At 42.7% G+C, this 22785-nt stretch overlaps 1 pseudogene; it reads left to right on the plus strand.

Moving 5' to 3' along the window:
* The first annotated feature begins 6509 nt into the window (after positions 1 to 6509).
* On the plus strand, positions 6510 to 8515 carry LOC129478463 (V-type proton ATPase subunit B, brain isoform-like; annotated as a pseudogene).
* Positions 8516 to 22785: the final 14270 nt, after the last annotated feature.

Raw genomic sequence — 22785 nt, forward strand, 5'->3', positions numbered from 1 at the left:
CGTGTTCACATACCTTTCCTCTCCCTGCTCTCAGATAATTTTTTTTTTTTTTTTTTTGAGACGGAGTCTTGTTCTGTCACCCAGGCTGGACTGCAGTGGCGCTATCTTGGCTGACTGCAAGCTCCACTTCCTGGGTTCATGCCATTCTCCTGCCTCAGCCTCCTGACCTCAGATAATTTTTAGGCAAATTTTAGAAATCATAGCATTTCTTCTATAAATATTTCAGAACATATCTCTAAAAGGTACAAGTTCTTTTTAAAAAATACAATATCATTATCACAGTTTAACATATTGACAATCATTTCTGAGTTTCACTAAATATACTACAACATTTATATTTCTCTGGTTGTCTTTAAAATGTGTTTTTCGAGCTGGGCATAGTGGCACACATCTGTAGTCCTAGCTACTCAAGAGGCTGAGGCAAGGGGGTCACTTGAGCCCAAGAGTTCAAGGCTATAGACAGCCATGACTGCACCTGTGAATAGCCACTGCACTCCAGCCTGGGCAACATAGCAAGACCTTGTCTCTTTTTTAAAAAGTGTTTTTCTTTTCACAGTTTACTTGAATTTCAATTATTTTTAGTGGGCATAACTAGGAGATGTATATTGTTTTCTAAAGATAAAAGGGACCAAGCTCAAGCTCAGTGGTTCATGCCTATAATCCCAACTCTTTTTTTTTTTTTTTTTTTGAGACAGAGTCTCGCTGTCGCCCAGGCTGGAGTGCAGTGGCGTGATCTCGGCTCACTGCAGGCTCCGCCCCCAGGGGTTCATGCCATTCTCCTGCCTCAGCCTCCCGAGTAGCTGGGACTACAGGCGCCCGCCATGTCGCCCGGCTAATTTTTTGTATCTTTAGTAGAGACGGGGTTTCACTGTGTTAGCCAGGATGGTCTCGATCTCCTGCCCTCGTGATCCGCCCGCCTCGGCCTCCCAAAGTGCTGGGATTACAGGCGTGAGCCACTGCGCCCGGCCAGTAATCCCAACTCTTTGGGAGGCTGAGGCAGGAGCATCGCTTGAGCTCAGGAGTTCGAGACCAGCCTGGGCAACAAAGTGAGACCTTGTCTCTAATAATATGTTTTTAAAAACTTAACTGGGCATGGTGTTGCACACCTGTAGTTCCAGCTACTAGAGGGACTGAGGCATGAGGATTGCTTGAGCCCAGGAGGTCAAGGCTGCAGTGAGTTCTGATCATGCCACTGCACTCCTGCATGGGTGACAGAGCGAGACCCTGACTCAAAAAAAAAAAGAAAAGGTATAATGCATCCATACTGATACTTCCAGTTGAAGTGGAGGACTATAGAATTTTTACTCAATCTTATCAATCTTAGATTTATATGTCCTATCAACTATGCCAAATATCTTAATTTTCAAGGACATCAACATAATTATTCTTTTAATCCCATAATACACAGCTCTTTTTGCCAGATATAGTCTTCTAGGAGTATAGAATCGAATGACAGTGATTTAAGGTCACTAAAGTCTTCTTTGTGTGGTTATGTCATCAACTGGACACACAGGGTCATTTTAATTTAACATTATTTTTACTTTCTAGGAATTTGATTTTTTCTTAATTTTGTGTGTAATTATATAAAATGTTTACATTGTTCCAAAGTTAAATCTACAACGCAAGCTATATTTTTAGAAGCCTAGCTTCCATCCCTGTAGCTTCCTTTCTATTCCTTCCCTTTTGCTATGGTAATATTTTATTAAATTTTTATAGTTTTTCTCTCATTTGTAGATAAATGATTGCATACTATACATATTTTTCTCTTTTTACTTAAAAACATATCCTGGAGATCACACATAGTAGTGGAATAATTTCTTGTTCCTTGTAGTAGCTGCATAATACTTCATTTGGGGGATGTACCGTCATTTATTCAATTCATTTTCCATTGATTAAAATTTGGGTTTCCATTTTCTTGCTATTACAAATAGAGCTGCAGTGGCTAGCCTTGTACATGCACCTTTTTATATTTTTGCTACTGCATATCTGTGATAGCTGTCTAGAAGTCAGATTACTATACCACTGCCTACCTCTCAGAATGGCTAAAATTAAGAGAAAGAAAACTGACAATGCTAAATGCTGATGAGGATGTGGAGCAACTGGAACTCTTATACATTACTAGTGGGAATGCAAAATGGTACAGCCACTTTGGAAAACATTTTGCCAGTCCCTTATAAAATGTAACATGCAATATATTTATAATATGGTCAACAATCCTTTTCCTACATATTTACTCAAGAGACATGAAAACATATTTTCACATTTGTCTGTACCTGAACATTTATAGAAGCTTTATTCATAATCACCAAAAACTAGAAGCAATTCAAGTTTCTTTCATCTGATGAATATATTGTGATACATCTATTTAATCTAACTGCTACCCAGTGATTAAAAGGAACAAACTTCTGACCCACTACAACATGGATGAATTTCAAATGCACTGTGCTAAGGGAAAGAAGCCAGATTTAAAAAGCTACATATGCTATGATTCCATTTATATGACATTCTCAAAAAGGCAATATTACAGGGACAAAGAACAGACCAGTGGTTGCCAGGGGCTAAGACAAGGGGGTGGTTTGACTACTAAGGGGCAACATAAATTAATTTCTTGGGGTGATGAAACTGGTCTACATTTTGATTGTGATATAATTACACAACAATATGTGCTGGTCAAAACTCATACAGTTGTGCACTAAAAATATGGCTAGGTGCAGTGGCTCACACCTGTAATCCCCGCACTTTGGGAGGCCAAGATGGGTGGATCACCTGAGGTCAGGAGTTCGAGACCAGCCTGGCCAACCTGGTGAAACCCTGCTTCTACTAAAAATACAACAATTAGCTGGGCGTGGTGGTGTGCACCTGTAATCCCAGCTACTCGGGAGGCCGAGGCAGGAGAATCTCTTGAACCCAGGAGGCAGAGGTTGCAGTGAGCCAAGATCACGCCATTGCACTCCAGCCTGGGCAACAAGAGCAAAACGCTGCTCCCACTCCCCTCAGAAAATGAATTTTACTATATGTAAATTATACCTCAATAACCCCAACCTTGAAAAAAATAAATGTACAAGTAATTTTGCTAGTTAGTACCAAAATCCCCTCTGTGGTAGGCTAATTAATGGCCCCCACAGATAACCAGATCCTAATTCCTGGAACCTTGGGATGTTAGCTTATATGGCAAAAGGGACTTTGCAGATGTGATTAAGAATCTTAAGATGGGGAGAGTGTCCTGAATTATCGAAGTGATCTCTAAATGTTAATCGTAAGTTTCCTTATAAAGGAGGGGCAGAAGGAGATTTTACCATGGAGGAGAAGGCAGTATGAAGACAGAACAGAGATCTGAAGATGCTATGTGGCTGGCCTTGAAGATGAAGGAAGGAGCCATGTGCCAAGGAATGCAAGGAACAAAACTCTAGAAGCCAGAAAAGGCAGGGAAGTGGATTCTCCCCGGAGCCTTCAGAGGGAGCACAGCCCTGCCAACACCTTCATTCTAGCCCAGGGAGACTGCTAAACTCCAGAACTTTAAGAGAATAAATTGTGTTGTGTTAAGTCACCAAGTTTGTGGTAATTTGTTACAGCAGTGATAGGAAACTAATGTACCCTCCGTAGGGGTTGTGCTGTTTTATGTTCCTGCCAGAGATGTAGGTACGTCACCCTTTCCTTAAGGATGAGGAAAATTTACGCAGAAGCCCAGGAGCAGGCAGGTTTCTAGGAAAATTTTCCTCTTTCTTAAGGAAAAGATGACATGCGTTACATCCCCTGATATCTCACAGGCCAGAATTGCATCACATGCCCATTTCTAAACCAATCACTGGCCAAAGTAATCAGGCTTCCTCCTGCCCCTTGTCCTGTGGCTGCACCATTCTCTCCTGAGCCACTCAGCTGTCTGATCCTGAATAATTATCAGAGTTGCGCTGTCGAGGAATGAGAAGGGCATAGCTTTGGTTTGGCAACCAACAGTGCCTACCTCAAAACTTATTTGCAGAAAAAGAAATTCCTCGGTTTAACATATATTTTATAAAAGTTAAAAACCTTGGACTAGACTCTCTAAGGAACCATTCACTGTGGTCCCCAGGCCATGGCTTTCCCCTGTCTAGCCCCCTTTGGTTCCTTACTCCTCTATCCCCCTTTTTCTAGAGGACAGCAGGCCCAGCCGAACTCTGTGAGTCACCAAGGTTAAATGAGGCCTTATGATGAATACACAAGCCATCTTCCAGAAAAATCTCTCCCTTGCAAGTACTGATTCGAGCCCTATTAAGGGAATCTTTTCTGTTTCCTCCCTGTTTTAGCTTTTTTTCTGACATATTATCCTAGATTTTAAAGCTGCAAAGGTCCTTAGAGTAATAATAATGATGGTAATTATGACAGTTAATTATTTATAATGCTCATTTATTGAGCTTTTACTAGGTTCCAGGCACTTAGTATTTATTATCCCATTTAACTCTCAAGTCTTCTTGGAGATTGATGAGGTAAATATTATCATCTCTTTGAGAAATCTAATAGATATAATAATAGAGATTATTATCATGCCTGTCTGATGGATTTTGAAACCCAAGAAAAGAAATAATAAGTTGTCCAAAGTAATTGCTGGCACTACATTTTGAACCAAGATCTGTAGAGACTCCAAAGTTCATGCTGTCAAACACCCTGAAGTCCAAAACCTTTCACCCTACAGATGACAACACAGGGGTTTGGGGTTGGAGACAGCGGGGAGGCCATAAGCATTTTGCTCAGTTCCATAACCAGAGAGTGAGCCCTCATTTACTGAGCAGCAAACAGCTTGCATTAGCTTTTTTCTCTCCTTCACAGGAATCAAATATTTACAAATCATCATGTATCCGAGTTTAATAAGAGGTGTTTATCTTCTTGCAGAGCAATGGACACCTTTTGCATTGTGATTTTTTCCTATTTATCTGGCATCATGGAAGAATAAAAATAGCAAATATAGCATGAAAGGTGCTTTACGGTTTATGACACACTTCCAAATACTTTCTCTCACATGATCATTGCTACAGCTCTGTGAAGCAGAAAGATAGGATTATCCCTCTTCACAGGAGAAAAAACTAAGGCCCAAAGAGGTTACATTACCTGCCCCAAGGTCTCACAGATCATTAAATGACAGAACCAAAAATCAAAACCTGGGGGGAAGCTTTTTGGCTATGAGGATCTGACATGCACAGACAGGGACTCTTCCTATGAGTTTTAGACTCATATTTTCAAGTTAAAAAACCTAATTAGGATTTTGATTGGCTCAGATTTGATTTTGTTTGTTTGCTCACCTGAAATCTTTCAGTGAATTAATCCATTTATCTAGGGAGAAAAGACATCTTTATTATCCCAACTCTTTCTACCCTTTGTCTTTTACGCCTCCAAAGAGAATCTGATGTTTTCTCTTAATAGAGGCCCTTTGCACTTCTTTCCGAGTTTATTCTTTTACAAGCTGCCTTTGTAGCTAAGTTGAATAACATCTTTGGTTCTTTTATGCTTTCTTTCTAATTGATCTGTATGGCATAATTTTTATTTCCAGTTAGTAACTTGATACTTGGTTGAATTTCTTGTTTCCAAGAGCTTTTCAGTTGATTCCCTTCAGTTTTCAGGATAGAATTATACCATCTGCAAATATTTAAAAAAGCCAAACAAAACCTGCTCTCCTGATTTCACCAAGAGTGCTCTTTTTACCACATGACACTGCATTTCCCCACAACTCTGCGTTTTCCAGATGACTAAATGGCTCCTTTAAGTGTCATAATGTTTAGAAACACAGCTGCCTGAGCTGGAAGTCTTTCTTAAACAAAGTACAATGTGTAGCAAACACCTGCGGTTTTACCTGCACAACACATGCCTCCCCCATCTTTAGTAGCCGCCCCTGACTTTCTTTTGGAGAACTGCCCCTCCTCTACCCCATGAGGCCCTAGCAAGACTGTCCGTCACTTGATCCCACTCACATGCCCCAAAGAGGTCCTGGTTCCACCACAGGCTAACCCAGCTGACTCTTCCAAGAATTTGTATCTTGAGAAAAAGAGTATTTGGCCAGAAGGATATTGACATAGAATCATCTGGAAGGCAGGCCCTAAGGAGATGTACAGGAATTTTTGCCTCTCCCAAGGCCTGATTGTTGAAGTTTTCTTTTGATTCCAGGAGCCACCCAATATACTTCCAGTACATTCTATTTCTTTGCTTAGGTTTGCTTCTGTTACAGAGCATACAGATATCAGCACCCAAGAGCTGATTGCAGACAACAGACTTTGTTATGAGTTGAATTGTTATGAGTTGAATCCCCAACCCCCACACAAAACAGTGTTGAAGTCCTGACCTCTAGGATGTCTGAATGCAACCTTAATTGGAAATAGGGTCTTTACAGAAATAATCAAGTTAAAATGAGGTAATCAGGCTGGACCCTAATAGTAATATAATGTGACTGATGTCATTTAAAAGGGGGAATTTGGACAGAGAAACAGACAAATACAGAGGGAAGACAATGTGGAGACACACAGAGAAAATGCTATGTCAAGATGATGGCGCTGCAGGCGGTGTGTGGGGTTATGAATGGGCCACACCCAAACTACCCAAGCCCGCTGGTGGTGGGAACTCAGGAGCAGGTGCTGACACTTAGTCGGAACTACCTCTCCCAGCCTTGCCTTACATACATCACAGTATCAATACTCCATGGTCCACTAGTGATCTTAGATCATGTTGTTTCCCATAGATGCTGAGATTGTCCACTGGACATTACTAGATGGCACAAAGAGACATGGGCAAGTTCTAGAAGTTGGTGGCTCCAAGGCAGTGGTTCAGGTATTTCAAGGGACTGGGGATATTTTCCAAACATCAGTGTCTGAGGATATGCTTGGTTGGGTATTCACTGAATCGGGAAAACCCACTGACAAAGGTCCTCTTGTACTGGCTGAAGATTTCTTTGATATCATGGGATGGCCAACCAATCCTCAATGTCAAATCTACCCACAGGAGATGATTCGGACCAGCATTTCAGCCATAGTTGGTATGAACAGTATTGCCGGGGCAGAAAATTTTTATCTTCTCTGCTGCTGGGTTATTACACAAAGATTGCAGCTCAAATCTGCCACCAGACTGGTTTGCTAAATAAATCCAAAGATGTAGACTACACTGAGGAAAATTTTTCAATTGTATTTGCTGCTAGGGATGTAAACAAGGAAACTGCCTGGTTCTTCAAATCTGGTGTTGAAGAAAATGGCTCAATGGACAACATCTGCCTGTTTTTGAACTTGGCTAATGACCCAACTATTGGGTGGATTATCATCCCTCACCCGGTTCTAACCACAGCCGAATTTCTGGCATACCAATGTGAGAAACATGTATTGGTTATCCTAACAGACATGAGTTCATCTACTGAAGCACTTCAAGAGGTTTCTACAGCCAGAGAAGAGGTTCCTGGCTGATGAGGCTTCCCAGGTTACACTTATACAGACTTAGCCACTATATATGAACATACAGGTCGAGGAGAAGGTAGAAATGGCTCGATTACTCAAATTCCTACTCTTACCATGCCTACCAACGATATCATTCACCCATCTCTGACCTGACTGGGACAGATCTATGTGGACAGACAGAGAGACGCAAGAGAGAGATTTATCCACCTATCAATGTGCTGCCTGAACTATCACTGTTCATGAAGTCTGCTATTGGAGAAGGGATGACCAGGAAGAATCATGCAGATATATGTAACTAGCTGTATGCAAGCTATTGGGAAGGATGTACAAGCCATGATTGCTGTAGTTGGAGAAGAAGCCCTTAGCTCAGATGATCTTCTTGACTTGGAATTTCTGCAGAAGTTTGAGAGGAACTTTATTTTTCAGGGTCCTCATGAAAATCACACTGTCTATGAGACTTTGGATACTGGTTGGCAACTGTTCCTAATCTTCCCCAAAGATATGCTGAAGAGAACCCCTCGGAGCACCTGTATTGGTCAGGGTTCTCCAGAGGGACAGAATTAATAGGATAGATATCTACATAAAGGGGAATTTATTAAGGAGTATTGATTCACACGCTCACAAGGTATAGTCCCACAATAAGCCATCTGCAAGCTGAGGAGCAAGGGAGCCAGTCCAAGTCCCAAAACCTCAAAAGTAAGGAAGCTGACAGTGCAGCCTTTCATCTGTGGTCGAAGGACCAGGAGTCTCAAAGCTGAAGAACTTGGAGTCTGATGTTGAAGGCCAGGAAGCATCCAGAATGAGAGAAAAATGCAGGCTGGAAGACTAAGCCAGTCTAGTCCTTCTACGTTCCTCTGCCTGCTTTTATCCCAGCCATGTTGGCAGCTGATTAGATGGTGCCCACCCAGATTAAGGGTGGGTCTCCCCTCCCAGTCCAACTCAAATGTTAATATCCTTTGGCAACAACCTCACACACACACCCAGGAACAACACCTTGCATCCTTCAATCCAATCAAGTTGACACTAAGTATTAACCATCACAGCACCTAAGCAAATTTTACCCTTGAGACTCTGCAAAGCATTGGCTGCTGTTTCATCACTGCTTAATGTAGTTGTGAAATGCTGGTTCTGTTTTCTTTATTCCTTTAGCACTCCCCTAGCCTCACCTTTGTGTTGGAGTTTACTGTGTTAACCTATAATTAAAAACAAAGAATAGGTAACATATTGTTCCAGTGTTGAATGCTTTAAACTGCTAACAGACTTCAAACTATTCCCTATTCAGAAAACCTGGGTCTTCAGTGCTTTGCTTAAAGTAGCTGCAGGGATGGAGTGATGTTTTCTTATTGATGTTTGCATTGTACACAGTGGCATAGTTAGTTACCTAATAATGTCCTCATTATCTGGGTCTCTTGGACCTTACCTCTCAACCTCCTCAAGAGTATCAGCCTCTGAGTTATAATGCTTTGGTCTCTAAATTAGGGGCAAGATCAGGTCTAAAAGATGACTCTTTTCAAAATAGCCAAGATGCTCTTTCTTGAGCATTTTCTTTTGGGTTGTTGATGTCCCTGTGGGTCTGTGCTGCTGCTCTAAGCAAATAGTTTCTTTGGTTGGTTGGTTGGTTTTGTTTGTTTGTTTGTTTGTTTGTTTTTGAGACAGAGTCTTGCTCTGTCGCCCAGGCTGGAGTGCAGTGGTGTGAGCACAGCTCACTGCAGCCTCAAACTCTCAGGCTCAAGCAATCCTCCTACCTCAGTCTCCCAAGTAGCTGGGACTACAGGCATGTGCTACCATATGCAGCTAATTTTTTAATTCTTTTTGTAGAGACAGGGTCTCACTATGTTGCCTAAGCTGGTCTTGAACCCCTGGGCTCAAGTGATCCTCCCTCCTTGGCCTCCCAAAGTGTTGGGATTACAGGCATGAGCCATCACCCCCAGCCTAGCAGATGATTTTGACTGCCTACTTGCTCTTTCTTATACAATAAATCGATGAGTAAAATAAATTTCCTTTTCCTGTTTATTACATATGCATTGAGATTCCTGTGTTTTACAGCTCTCCCTCTCTGAGCAACACACAGAATCCTGCAACTTTTGCACAGCCAATATTTATCTGATAGCAGTGAAAAGCCTTGTCTTTGGTGAACTTTGCTGAGTTTCCATGCAGAAGTATCACATGACTAAAATCATTAATAGAGTGGTTGCCTGGGGTACAACAAAAGAAGAAAGAAAAACCTATAGCCATTCTACATTCTGACATGTCAACAGTGGTTTAAGTTTCTAAAGTATTTACCAGATGCTGAAGGCAAGGTGAGAAGCAAAGTCGCTTACGTTTGTGGATATTTTAAACTCTGTTAGGAAGCAGCCTTTGGAAAATCCCTGATTTGGTTCTGCTTTCTGACCTACCTCTTCCTTTTGAGGGTAATCTTGTGGCACAGGTGGTGGCATTTAGAAGTTTTGGAGTTTTATTCCTGCTCTTTCCTGATGCAAGCCCTGAGCTCTCTCCTATGCAGTTGTGCCTTATTGACTGTTTGGTCTCTCTGTTCTTTGTTACTTGGGTGCAATAGCAACTTCCCTACTCCATGCATTCTACCTTTCAAATTGTGTAAATTTCTTCTCTTATTTTCTCTGAGGGTGTAGGGTACGGGGGAAGTCAGTATAATTATATTTTAATGTAGAAAATGTGATAATTTGGATATAAAATGAAAATACATGTTGGCCAGGCATGGTGGCTCATGCCTGTAATCCAGGCACTTTGGGAGGCTGAGGTGGGCAGATCATGAGGTCAGGAGATCGAGACCAGCCTGGCCAACATGGTGAAACCCTGTCTCTATTAAAAATACAAAAATTTGCCGGCCGTGGTAGCGTGTGCCTGTAGTCTCAGCTACTTGGGAGGCTGAGGCAGGAGAATTGCTTGAACCGGGGAGGTGAAGGCTGCAGTAAGCTGAGATCGCACCACTGCACTCCAGCCTGGGCAACAGAGCAAGACTCTGTCTTGGGGGGGAAAAACAACTTGTTAAATAATGGAAAAAGAAAAAAAGAGAGAATTAGAGTGAGGCAGCCACAAACCAAGAAACAACTGTGGCTTCCAGGAGCTAGGAGTGAGGTCTGGAGAACAGTTCCTTCTATTGCCTCTTCAGAGGGCAATGTGGACACCTTGATTTCAGATTTCAGGCATCCAGAGTGTGAGACAATATATTTCTGTTGTTTTAAGCCACCCAGTTCATGATACTTTGTTATGGCAGTCCTAGAAAACTCATTCAGACCCTCAAGGAAATAAGAGCTATTTGGAATGTGTGGCCAAGACTGGTAGGTGTTCACCAAAAGGCTCTCCATTCTACTTTTTTGCCTAAGTAGAATGGGAGCCACGCACATGGCTGTCTCCCTAGACTGTCTTTGCCAGCCTTGCTTGTGTTTAGGGTGGCCAGGTGCCTGAATTCTCACCGGGGAATGAAGTGGGAGTGACGTGTCATTTCTGGGCCTGGGTTCTAAGATAACCAGCAAGACTCCTCCACTGTTTTCTCCTTTCCCACCAGCTAGAACCCAGCTGCACCGATGCAGAAGAGAACACTGCCCTGGGGAAGAATGAGTGACAAAGAACCAAAGCTGCCCTGCTGCCCTGGGCCACTCATCTCAAGGGAAAATAGGCTACTCTAGTTTGCCTTTTTATTACTGGAGGTTAGCTTTTCCTCCAACTGATCCATGATTCTTGAGCTGGACAGGGAGCGAGGCACTGAGAATCCTAATTGTCTTCCAGAATAGGAACGACCAGCCCTTGGAAGACAGTGGCTAAGCACATAATCTCTTTGGGTCATTTGGGACTTTGGACAAGCTGAAGCTAAAATTCTCAGCCACCTAAAAGGGAGATAAAAGATGTGGAAACCAGTAGGGTGGCTGCTTCTGAAAGCATCAGGTATCGTAATTTAGGATAAAGACAAGCTCACGTCTTGAGATGTTTGCCACAAGGCACAAAGTGAAACTCATGACTTTTCTCTGGCCAGATGGAAACTGTTCACTGGGGCCATGGGTGTGAAATTGCTAAAGCCAAACTCAGATTCGGGGAGTTGCTGAATTTCAGTGACAGCCAACGGCATCACTTTGCCAGGTTTCCTTTAGGAAAGGATGGTGATATCTGGGGCTTGCAAGAGGACATGGAGAATCCCTACCCACTAACCATCTTGGTCTGCAGCCTTTCCTCTGGGCCTCCCTTTCATGGAGAAGGAAGGAAGCTAACACTCTTCCTTCTGCCCCACACCTCCCTGTTTCTCAGCTGGGAAAGCTGGGAACTAACTCCATCTGGAGCAGGCAAATTGTTCTCATGGCAATGTCCTACATTTATTTATTTAACTATTTAATTTATTTTTTAGAGACGGGGTCTCACACTGTTGCCCAGGCTGGTGTATGGTGGTGCAATCATAGCTCACTGCAGCCTTTAACTCCTGGACTTAAGCGATCTTCCAGCCTTGGCCTCCCAAAGTGCTCAGATTACAGATGTGAGGCACCATGCCCAACTCTACATTTATTTTTTATCTGGATTTGCTTTTCCTGCCCTTCATGCCTCCACCAGCACCACAGCCTGAGGGCTTATAGAAGCTTTTACCCAGTCATCATATGTCACACAATGCTCTCTCTTATCAAGGAATTCACTTCATGGCAAAAGTGGCAGTGGCTTAAGGCCTGTGGGATTCACTCTTCACCTAACAGACCCCACGCATGACCCAGGAGCAGCTGGCTCCTATAGCACAGTAGAACGGGCTTGTGGAGGCTCACAGTGCCCACAGGGAGATAACTGCTTGCTCCCCTCCGGAAGGGATCGGTGCTGTGAGTCAGCATTCCATATGTGATGCCATTTCCTGTGTCTCTCTATTACTTTTCAAGATGTAGCAGTGAGGCAGGCACTGCTAAGTGTCTCCCAATAGCCTTTCTTATGAGCAGTAGTAGAATTTAGAGCTGGATGCATGGCCACCCAAAATCAAGATACCATTTTCCAGTCTCCTTTGCAGCTAGGCACGGCCATGAGATACATACTAACCAATGGAATACAAGAAGAAGCGACATGTGGTGGCTTTAAATAACCTTCTACAGGAGAAAGCACCCTTTGTGTTTGCATCCCTTCCTCTGTCCTGCTGCCTGAAGTGTCATCTTGACCCAGGAGGCTCAGGTCATGCATTGCATAAAAAAAAAGATAAAGAACCAGGGTCCCTGATATCTTAGAGCACTATTCCAGTCTGGATCACTTACCCAGACTGTTGTGAGAAAGAAACTTTTGATTTGTTCAAGGCATTATTGTCTGGGGTTTTCTGTTGCTCAGTGAAGGCAAACTGAATCCCAATCAAAACAATTGCTTCAGGAACGAACGGGCGGAATTGCTCAAGGTGACACCTAATATCTGCTCTCCAAATGTTAGACTTCCTGTCCTGAGACTGTAGGCCTTGCTAGCTATAGGTTTTAGGGTCTCTTTTGGTTATCTGTTGCTGTACAACAAACCACTCCAAAACTCTGTGGCTTTAAATAGTAAAATATTGTTATCTCTCATGGTTCTGTGGGTTGGCCGGGCTCAGCTCAGTGGTTCTTGCTTGGAGTCTCTTATGAGGTTGCAGCCAGTTGCTAGGTGGGGTTGGAACCATCTGAAAGTTTAACTGGACTGGACATCAAAGATAGCATCTTTATTTGACCTCCCGTGCCTCAGTGGTCTTATTCTGTGTACCTGGCAGAATAGCCTGGATTTTTATTTATTTATTTATTTATTTATTTATTTATTTAGATGGAGTCTCACTCTGTCATCCAGGCTAGAGTGCAGTGGCACGATCTCAGCTCACTGCAACCTCCGCCTCCCGGGTTCAAGAGATTCTCCTGCCTCAGCCTCCTGAGTAGCTGGGATTACAGGTGCATGCCACCATGCCCGACTGTATTTTTAGTAGAGACGGGGTTTCACCATGTTAATCAGGCTGGTCTCGAACTCCTGACCTTGTGATCCACCTGCCTCAGTCTCCCAAGGTATTGGGATTACAGGCATGAGCTACCGCGCCTGGCTAGCCTGGACTTCTTATGTGGCAGCTCAGGGCTCCAAGAGGGAGGAAGAGGAGGTTGTTAGTCTTATTAAAGGCCTACCTCAGAGCTGACAGAGAGCATCACTTCTACCACATATTGTTGGTTAAGCAGTCTCAGGCCAACCCAGATTCAAGGGCTGAGGAAACACATTTCACCTCTCAACAGAGAAGTGATAGGGAATTTGTAGCCATCTATAATCCACCACAAAGCCCAAGAGAGGAAAGCTTCTATCAGGTGACTCAACAATGGTTCCTCCGAACTGTAAGCTGAGAGTGCCATCCAGCCACTTTGGCTCCTCAGCCACAAAGCAAACATCAAGGAAAGCGGAGGTTCTTGAAAGGAAGTGCCCATGAGTCTCTACTTCTATGATCCATGGAGTTTTGGTTTCTGGCCTGCCTGAGACCTAACTGTTGCCTTTCCTTAGGCAGAGTTCTTCCAATCAATTTCACAAACACAAATACTTTTTATTTTCTTGGCTCAAGATAACAAGATTGAATAAGCTCCATAGATCTGCTGTACAATATTACATCTATAGTCGATGATACCATATTGTATACTTGAAAATTTGTTAAATGGGTAGTTCTCATGTTACATGTTCTAACCACAATAAAATATATTTTTTAAAAAGTTTGCAAGATTGGAGTCTGCCTCTTGACTGATATATTCATCCCTATCATGCATACACACATGGCTTTTTACTTATGTAGCTCTGCCAAGAGTGCCTGAGGCTGTGAAAAAGGGATAACTGACTAATCAGCCCCACCAGACAAATCAGAAGCCTGGCTTTAATCTATATAGACTAATAATTTTTGCAATCATAGTGAGGGCCCTAAGGTGTCAAGAAGATTTTCAATCACATTCCCTAGATTTCCTCATTACATAAATGTTTCCTAAGATCCCACCAGATGCCACACCCTGTGCTCAGCACTGGACAGTCATGAAGCAGGTCCAGTCCCTGACCTCAAGGAAAGCCAGTCTACATTGTACCACACTATAACAAGTTAGGTTTGGGATTATCAAATCTTCTGGTCTCTCCCATCACCTCCTCCCATATTAATCTGGAATAGCTGCAAATGCTTTTATATACATATATATATTTGAGACAGAGTCTTGCTCTGTCGCCCAGGCTGGGGTGCAGTGGCATAATCTCAGCTCACTTCAACCTCCGCCTCCTGGGTTCAAGCGATTCTCCTGCTTCAGGTTCCCAAGTAGCTGGATTTACAGGCACCTGCCACCACGCCTGGCTAATTTTTATACTTTTAGTAGACACGGGGTTTCACCATGTAGGCCAGGTTGGTCTCAAACTCCTGACCTCAGGTGATCTGCCCGCTTCGGCCTCCCAAAGTGCTGGGATTACAGGCGTGAGCTACTGCACCTGGCCTGCTTTTATATTTTTAAGATTAAAATTTTTTCCCATCTTTCCCTTTTCTCTCTCTCTCTCTTTTTCGTAATTCCCCATCTTTAAAACAATAGAGGCCTGCCTGCTACATCACCACGAGAGCTCATACTGTAGGACTCTGTGGTCACTCTGTTGAAAACTTGCAGCACTTTCTCTTCCCTCTTCCCAGCTCTTAGTTGAATTGGCTGGAGTTCTGATACCCACAGACGTTACTGCTTTTTGTTTTTTGTTTTTTCTTCTTCTTCCTCAAAATCATGTCTGAAGTGAATTACAGTTTCAAAGGGCTATTCTGATCAGTTTCTTCAGTTGAGGCAGTTGGGTCTGGGCTGGCTCGATCTCCGCTACCTTCACCCAGTTCTTGTTTGAAGTGTAGGAGTCCTTGGTAGATAATATTAACCTAAGGCTTTCACGAGTTATCAAAAGATAGAGAAGAAGGAAATCCTTTACAAGGATAGAAAAGAAGAAAAAAGAAATCCAAAGTCACCTGCTTTCCTCCCAGTGACATTTTCCACAGAAGGAATGCCGTTTGCTGATGATAGTACTCTTTCACCTTCTCAGGGCTCTGCAGCTTTGCGAAGCGTTTTTCACAGCGAGCTCTTTTTTCTCCTTCTAAACAGTGTGACCTATGGAAAAGGACAAACATGGAGGTCAGAGACAGCCTGATGGAATCCCAGCTTTGCTTCTCGTTGGCCCCGGACTGCTAATTGATCATGTATTAAAGGAGGAGTATGGCGATGCTTACCCTTTGGTTTTAGTGTTAGGAATGTGATTACCCTGCACGTAGTAGGTGCTCATGAAATCTGTTGAGTGATGCTGTGAAGTTTGCAGGGAAGAGATTATGAACCCTGATTTACGTGTGAATAAAATGGAGTTCACAAGAGTGTGAACAGGACTTATCCTAGGTCACAGAGGGTGGACGAGGGTCTTTAAGAATCTAAATCTATTGCTTTTTCTATCACATTAACCCACTGAATAACAGGATTTTCTCAGATTTTAATAATAATAATAGCAACGGCACTGATGGTAAAGGTAGCTTTTGTCTATTGAGCATCAGCATGTGCCAGACATTACACTAGGCACTTTCTATGAATGAATCCATTTAACTATGAGGTGGGTATGATTACCCCATTTTACAGATGGAAAAAGTCTGGGATTCAACAAGATAAAGTAACTTACCCAGAGACACACAAGGGCTGAATCTGTTTGAGTCTTAAAGGAAACCTTGGTTCTTCCTTACTCCAAAACCCAGGCTTTTATCCCCCACATTACAACTTCCTCAATAAATAAAATATCTTTGAAATGTGTTACTAATTGTCTAAGTTCAACGTTACCATCCAGGTATCTCCATCTTATTAGGCAAGCTCTGTGTGCAGACAGCTAACGATTTAGCTACATCTCTTCATGAGGTCCTTTCTGCACTACAGGATTGTCTGACCTTCCGGTTTAGCTACTTTCCTAAAAATTTGGAATTGATCGTCCTGAGCTTGAGCAGGATCTCCCAAACTGTGAGAAAGCAAGCTGTTTTCTTTCTCTGAGCCTCCTTTTCCTCCTCCATAAAATAAGGGTAAAATTTGAGCCTGGAATATCTTGTAGCAGAAAACAAAGAAGGTTCAAAGCTATTGGAGCCAAATCAAAGCACACAGCAGCCAGCTCAAACAAGCAGCTCACACTGGTCAAATATGAGACAATTTGAACATCAAAATGAAAAATGATCACAAAGGATTTCTACACATTGAATTAAAAAAAAATCCCTCTACACAAAGGATTTCTACACATTGAATCAAAAAGGATTTCTACACACTGAATTTATACAGTCCATGAGTGTATAAAAAAAACCCATGAGTATATAGTGATATTCTAACCAAAAAGAAAAAGTGTAGACGAAATTAGAAAAACACTATGTTGCAACCATGATAGAAATAATTGATTCAGGTAAAATTATCAGTGAATGCTAAAACACTGGGTGAGAAGTTGTTGGATCCACATAGTCTCAAAGTGTCTCCCCAGAAATTACTTATTAATTACAAAGATAAATGGGTAACTTTACAATGAAGATTTCTGATAACCACCACTTTAACCAACTGATCAAACTTAGCATCCTCAGTAATGAGACAAGCTGACAATATGTGTGACACACTGGAAAGACATAGAATCACCTGAATAGCATTTTGGCCCAAAAATGTGTAACTTAATCTAATAATGAGGAAACACTAGACAAACCTAAATTGTGGAACATTTATAAAACAACGGACTTGGATTTCTCAAAATTTCATTATGAGGCCGGGCGTGGTGGCTCACATCTGTAATCCTAGCACTTTGGGAGGCAGAGGCGGGTGGATCACCTGAGGTCAGAAGTTTGAGACCAGCCTGGCCAACATGGCAAAACCCCAACTCTACTAAAAATACAAAATTAGCCAGGTGTGGTGGCACACACCTGCAGTCCCAGCTGCTCAGGAGGCTGAGGCAGGAGAATCACTTGAACCCAGGAGGCGGAGGTTGCAGTGAGCTGAGATTGCGCCACTGCACTCCAGCCTGGGCGACAGCGCAAGACTGTCTCAAAATAATAATAATAATAAAAATTTTAATTTCATTATGAAAGACCGAAGAAAAAGTAGGGGGAAGGAACTGTTCCAGGTTAACGGACACTTGAGACTTATGACAATTATGTGCTCTCTATACTACTGGACGAAAATTAAAAAGCTATAAAGGATATATCAGGACAACAGGAAAATGGAAACATGGGCTGTTCTTAGATACTACTTTTGTGTCTTATGTTTATTGATTGTGACGATGGCATCATGATTATGTAGAAAGTGGCCTTCTTCTTAGGAGGTATTTGCTAAAGATATTAGGAGCGAAGAGTCTTAATATCAGCAACTTTCAAATGGTTCAGGAAGAGAGACAGAAAGAGAGCAAGCATGTTTGTGTGTGTGTGTGTGTCTGTGTGTACATACATGCACACAGAGATTTAAAAACTGTGGCAAAATTACTGAATCTAGATGAAGGATGTGTGGGTGTTTACTGTACTGTTCTTTCAACCTGTCTGTTTATCTGGATTTCTTTAAAATAAAGGGCTAAGGGCCGGGCACAGTGGCTCTCGCCTATAATCCCAGCACTTTGGGAGACTGAGGCAGGCAGATTGCTTGAGTCCAGGAGTTTGAGACCAGCCTGGGCAAAATGGTGAAACCCCATCTCTACAAAAATTAGCCGGGTATGGTGGCACACACCTGTAGTCCCAGCTACCTGGGAGGCTGAGGTGGGAGGATCACTTGAGCTTGGGAAGCAGAGGTTGCAGTGAGCCAAGATCACACCACTGCACTCCAGTCTGGGTAACAAAGCAAGACCCTATCTCAAAAAAAAAAAATATATATATATATATAAATATATATATTATTAAAAAATATTATTAAAAATATATATATTTTAAAATTATATTATAATAATTAAAAGTTATATAATATATTTTAAATTATAAAATTATAATATATATTATATGTTTTATATTTATATATAAATATAATATAAAATATGTTTATTTTATATTAAAAATAAAAATAAATTATAAAATTATATATTTTAAAAATAATATATTAAAAATATTATTAAAATATATATATTTATATATAAATATATATATATAAATCAATGAGGTGCCATGTGTAATGTGTCTAGCACACAGTAGATGCTCAACAAAACATAGAACTGGGGGGTAACAGTTATCTAAGATCAAATAAGTAAATATTTGCAAAGTATTGCTTATGATTCATTTGACAAATGTGCTCTCTGCAGCACCTCGGGTGTGCAGGGTCTGTGCTAGCAGCTGGGGACAGAAGGAGGAGGAAGGCATACTTCCTTCTCCTTAACTTCCTAAGATAATGGAGGTAGACATTTGAGTAGGTAATTACAACACAGGATAAATATCAGAGATGGGAAAGTGAGCCTCGGCAAAGGAGAGTGAGTGACTGCATCACCGTTAAGATCAAGAACTTGCAGCTGGGTGTCCACTTCCTGGTTGCAGTGGTGCAGCAGCCAGAAGGCTGCACTTGAAATTCTGGGTGCACTAACTAGCCCCTATATGGACCAGGTCACCCCAGAAGTAGTGCATTCCTGGCCCCGGGATGTCCAGGCTGAAGCTGGGATGAATCCATGTGGGGTGCTGGAGCCAGAATTCCTAAGCTGGGAATGCTGAGCCTGAGTGGCAACTGCCCTGCGCAGGCTCCAGCCACACTGGCCTTTGCTTGGTATCCCCAGGTATTAAATATAGAAAAAAAACCCGAAGTGTGTATCTATTCTCACGTACCACTCAACTCAACACTGACACCAACGTGGGGGTGTATTTCCCCTCACACCAAGCAATTTTCCAGGGGACATCTGCTGGGTGTCCTCTTACTGAATTCAATTCTAACACTATCTACCTAAAGATTGTGTTGGATTCCACAGGTGAAGGGCTCAGTCCCACAAGACTGTTCCCCACTTTAGATACACATTGCAAGTAGTAGGTTATCATCTACACTTCTGACCAATGAGCTATAAATCGAGGCTCCCACTACCACCTACTTGGGTCCAATTAATTTGCTAGTGAGGCTCACAGAACTCAGGGAAACACATTTACCAGTGTTTTTTTTTTTTTTTTTTGAGATGGAGTCTCGCTCTGTTGCCCAGGCTGGAGGGCAGTGGCGCCACTTCAGCTCACGGCAACCTCCGCCTCCTGGGTTCAAGCAATCTTCCTGTCTCAGCCTCCTTAGTAGCTGGGATTACAGGCACGCACCACCACGCCTGGCTAATTTTTGTATTTTTAGTAGAGTCAGGGTTTCACCATGTTGGCCAGGCTGGTCTCAAACTCCTGACCTCAGATGATCTGCCCACCTCAGCCTCCCAAAGTGCTAGGATTACAAGTGTGAGCCACCATGCCAAGGCTTCAGTGTCTTAATAAAAGTTAAAATAATGGATACAGATGAACAGCCAGATGAAAAGACACATGGGGCAATGTCTGGAGAGGTGCTGATTGCAGGAGCTTCTGTCCCCAGAGAGTTGGGGTGCACCACCTCCTGGCACTCAGATGTTGGCCAACCCAGAAGCTCACTGAACCTCATACTTCAGGGATATTTATAGAGCCTTCATCACGTAGGCATGATCGATTATTAACTGCATTTCAGCCCTTCTCTCTCTTTGGAGAATGGAGGTGGGGCCTGAAAGCTCCAAGCTTCTAATAGTGGCTTGGCCTTTCTGGTGACCAGCCCCCATCCAGGAGCCCAGTAAGAGTTGCCTTATTGAAACAAAGATACTCCTATCACTTAGGAAATTCCAAGGAATTAGGGGCTCTGTGTCAGGAGCTGGGGTCAAAGACCAAATATTAGAATAAAAGATGCTCCTAGCTCACCTATGTCTCAGGAAATTGTAAGAATTTTAGGAGTTCTGTGTCAGGGACTGGGGCAGAGACCAATATTTATATTTCTTATTATTTCACCCCAGGTAACCCTGTGCCATCTTGTTCAGACCTTACCAGGTCTTCTCTCAGCCTGGACGGCTCCAACAAACACAAATTCCACCATCCATCAGGTCTCTTTCTCTGAGGACCTTTCTGCCCTGCCACCTCATCCCCTATGACTCAGTCAAAAGGTTCCTGATACAATCTGAGTGGCTTTTCCTCATAGCTTTCCTTCAATTCTAAATAATTTGTTTTTGTAAAATTATCTGTCCTGTGTCTGATGTCCTAGTGAGACTGTAAGCTCCAGGAAGGCAGAAAGTGCCTCTCCCATGCTAATGCTGGTCTCTGCAGCACCTGCACAGTACCCAGCATGCATAGTTGCCCAACCAATATTGATGGAGGAATGACTTGAAGAGTCTGGGTGAGCTCCCAGAGAAGGCAATGGGAGGGGAGCACACATTTTTTGATTGTCTAGTAAGTGCCAGCCTCCGCCAGGAGCAGTGGCTCATGCCTGTAATCCCAGCACTTTGGGAGGCCGAGGCAGGTGGATCACCTGAGGTCAGGAGTTCGAGACCAGCCTGGCCAATACGGTGAAACCCCGTTTCTACTAAAAATACAAAAATTAGCCAGGCATGGTGGAGGGTGCTGGTACTCCCAGCTACTCGGGAGGCTGAGGCAGGAGAATCACTTGAACCTGGGAGTTCGAGGTTGCAGTGAGCCGAGATTGTGCCACCACACTCCAGCCTGGGCAGCAGAGTAAGACTCCGTCTCCAAAAAAATAAAAAAATAAATAAAAATAAGTGTGAGGCTGTGTGCTGGGCAGTCTACACTAATCATCTTATTCGTTCCTCAAAAACATTCGGAGATGAAGGTCTCAATAGACCCATTTTACAAGCAAGGAGATAAGGGTTCGAGATGGTGTACATCTCGTCAAAGGAAAGGCAAATGCTGCAGAGCCCGGTTTCAAATCTGGGTGTGGCTAGTTTGAAAACCTGACTTCTTTTCCACTTTGGAGGAAAAGTGATTAATGGACACCTCCCCCTTCACACCTGTATCCATGTCCGATGCTTTTTCCAAACGGATTTTGGCTGCAGAGCTGGAAATCACAAAGATCATAATGACAGCTCTAACAGCCATGCCTAGGCTGATGAAAAATGCCTTTGAACAGCCCGGGCTCACAGGCATTATCTTTGCTAATCCTATAATTGGCCCGACAAGTGGTGAATGCATAAATGATTTCGGATGTGTGCTTTTGTGTTTAAAAGACTGGGATCTGGGGTGAATTCTCCTTTTGTCTTTCAAGTCCATTTGTAGTTACTTTTTACAAAAAAAATTTGTTTTTGTTTTGTCATGTAGACATTTTAAAGCATTTTGTAGTCCAATTTGTTAAAACTTTCATTTATGATTTGTTTTATAAATTATAGAAGAAACTATAGAACTAACTCATTTTCCTTGTAGTCTATTTATTTATTTTATATTTGGCTGGGCATGGCTCAAATTACATAGCTCATGCCTGTAATCCCAGCACTTTGGGAGGCCGAGGTGGGAGGATCACTTGAACCCAGGAGTTCGAGACTAGCCTAGGCAACATAGGGAGATCCCATCTCAACAAATAATTTCAAAAATTATCCAGCGTAATGGCATGCATCTGTGGTCCCAGCTACTCTGGAGGCTGAGACAGGAGGATCACCTGAGCCCAGGAGAATAAGGCTGCAGTGAGCCATGATTGTGCCGCTGCACTCCAGCTTAAGTGACAGAGCGAGACTCTGTCTCAATAAATTTATTTATTTATTTATTTATTTATTTATTTATTTATTTATTATTTTAAGTGTTTGGCCCATTAGTGATACACACAAATTCAGTTTTCTTTTGTTTCTTTTTTTTTTTTTCTTTTCAGGTAGCCTAGCTAATCACATCTCCACTGATTGACCAACTGAAGGATGAGTTTACTACTGATGGGTCCCCAGTCATTCCCACTGGTATTCAGACTAAAAGCAACACTGGTAGCAGGAAAGCCCACAGGAAAGGCTCTATTTCAGGAAGAAGCCAGAAACCCTGGGGAGAATCCTAGTTCTGCCCCTAACCTGCAGGATGGCCTTACATGGATCTCTTTTTGTACCTTACTTTGAGTTTGTAGCTCTACCACTAGGGAGAGAGGAAGAGAAACAAAGTAATCTCTGGCACTGATAATTGTCTTTGCAAAACAGTTCTGAAGAATTCCTGTGATAAAAATAAATGTATAGGCTGGGCGCAGTGGCTCACGCCTGTAATCCCAGCACTTTGGGAGGCCGAGGCGGGTGGATCACGAGGTCAAGAGATCGAGACCATCCTGGCTAACACAGTGAAACCCTGTCTCTACTAAAAATAAAAATAAAAAAATTAGCCGGGCGTGGTGGCAGGCACCTGTAGTCCCAGCTACTCGGGAGGCTGAGGCAGGAGAACGGCATGAACCCAGGAGGCGGAGGTTGCAGTGAGCCAAGATCACGCCACTGCACTCCGGCCTGGGCGACAAAG

This window comes from Symphalangus syndactylus, chromosome 3 (genome assembly GCF_028878055.3).
Source record: "Symphalangus syndactylus isolate Jambi chromosome 3, NHGRI_mSymSyn1-v2.1_pri, whole genome shotgun sequence".
NCBI classification, from domain to species: Eukaryota; Metazoa; Chordata; class Mammalia; order Primates; family Hylobatidae; genus Symphalangus; species Symphalangus syndactylus.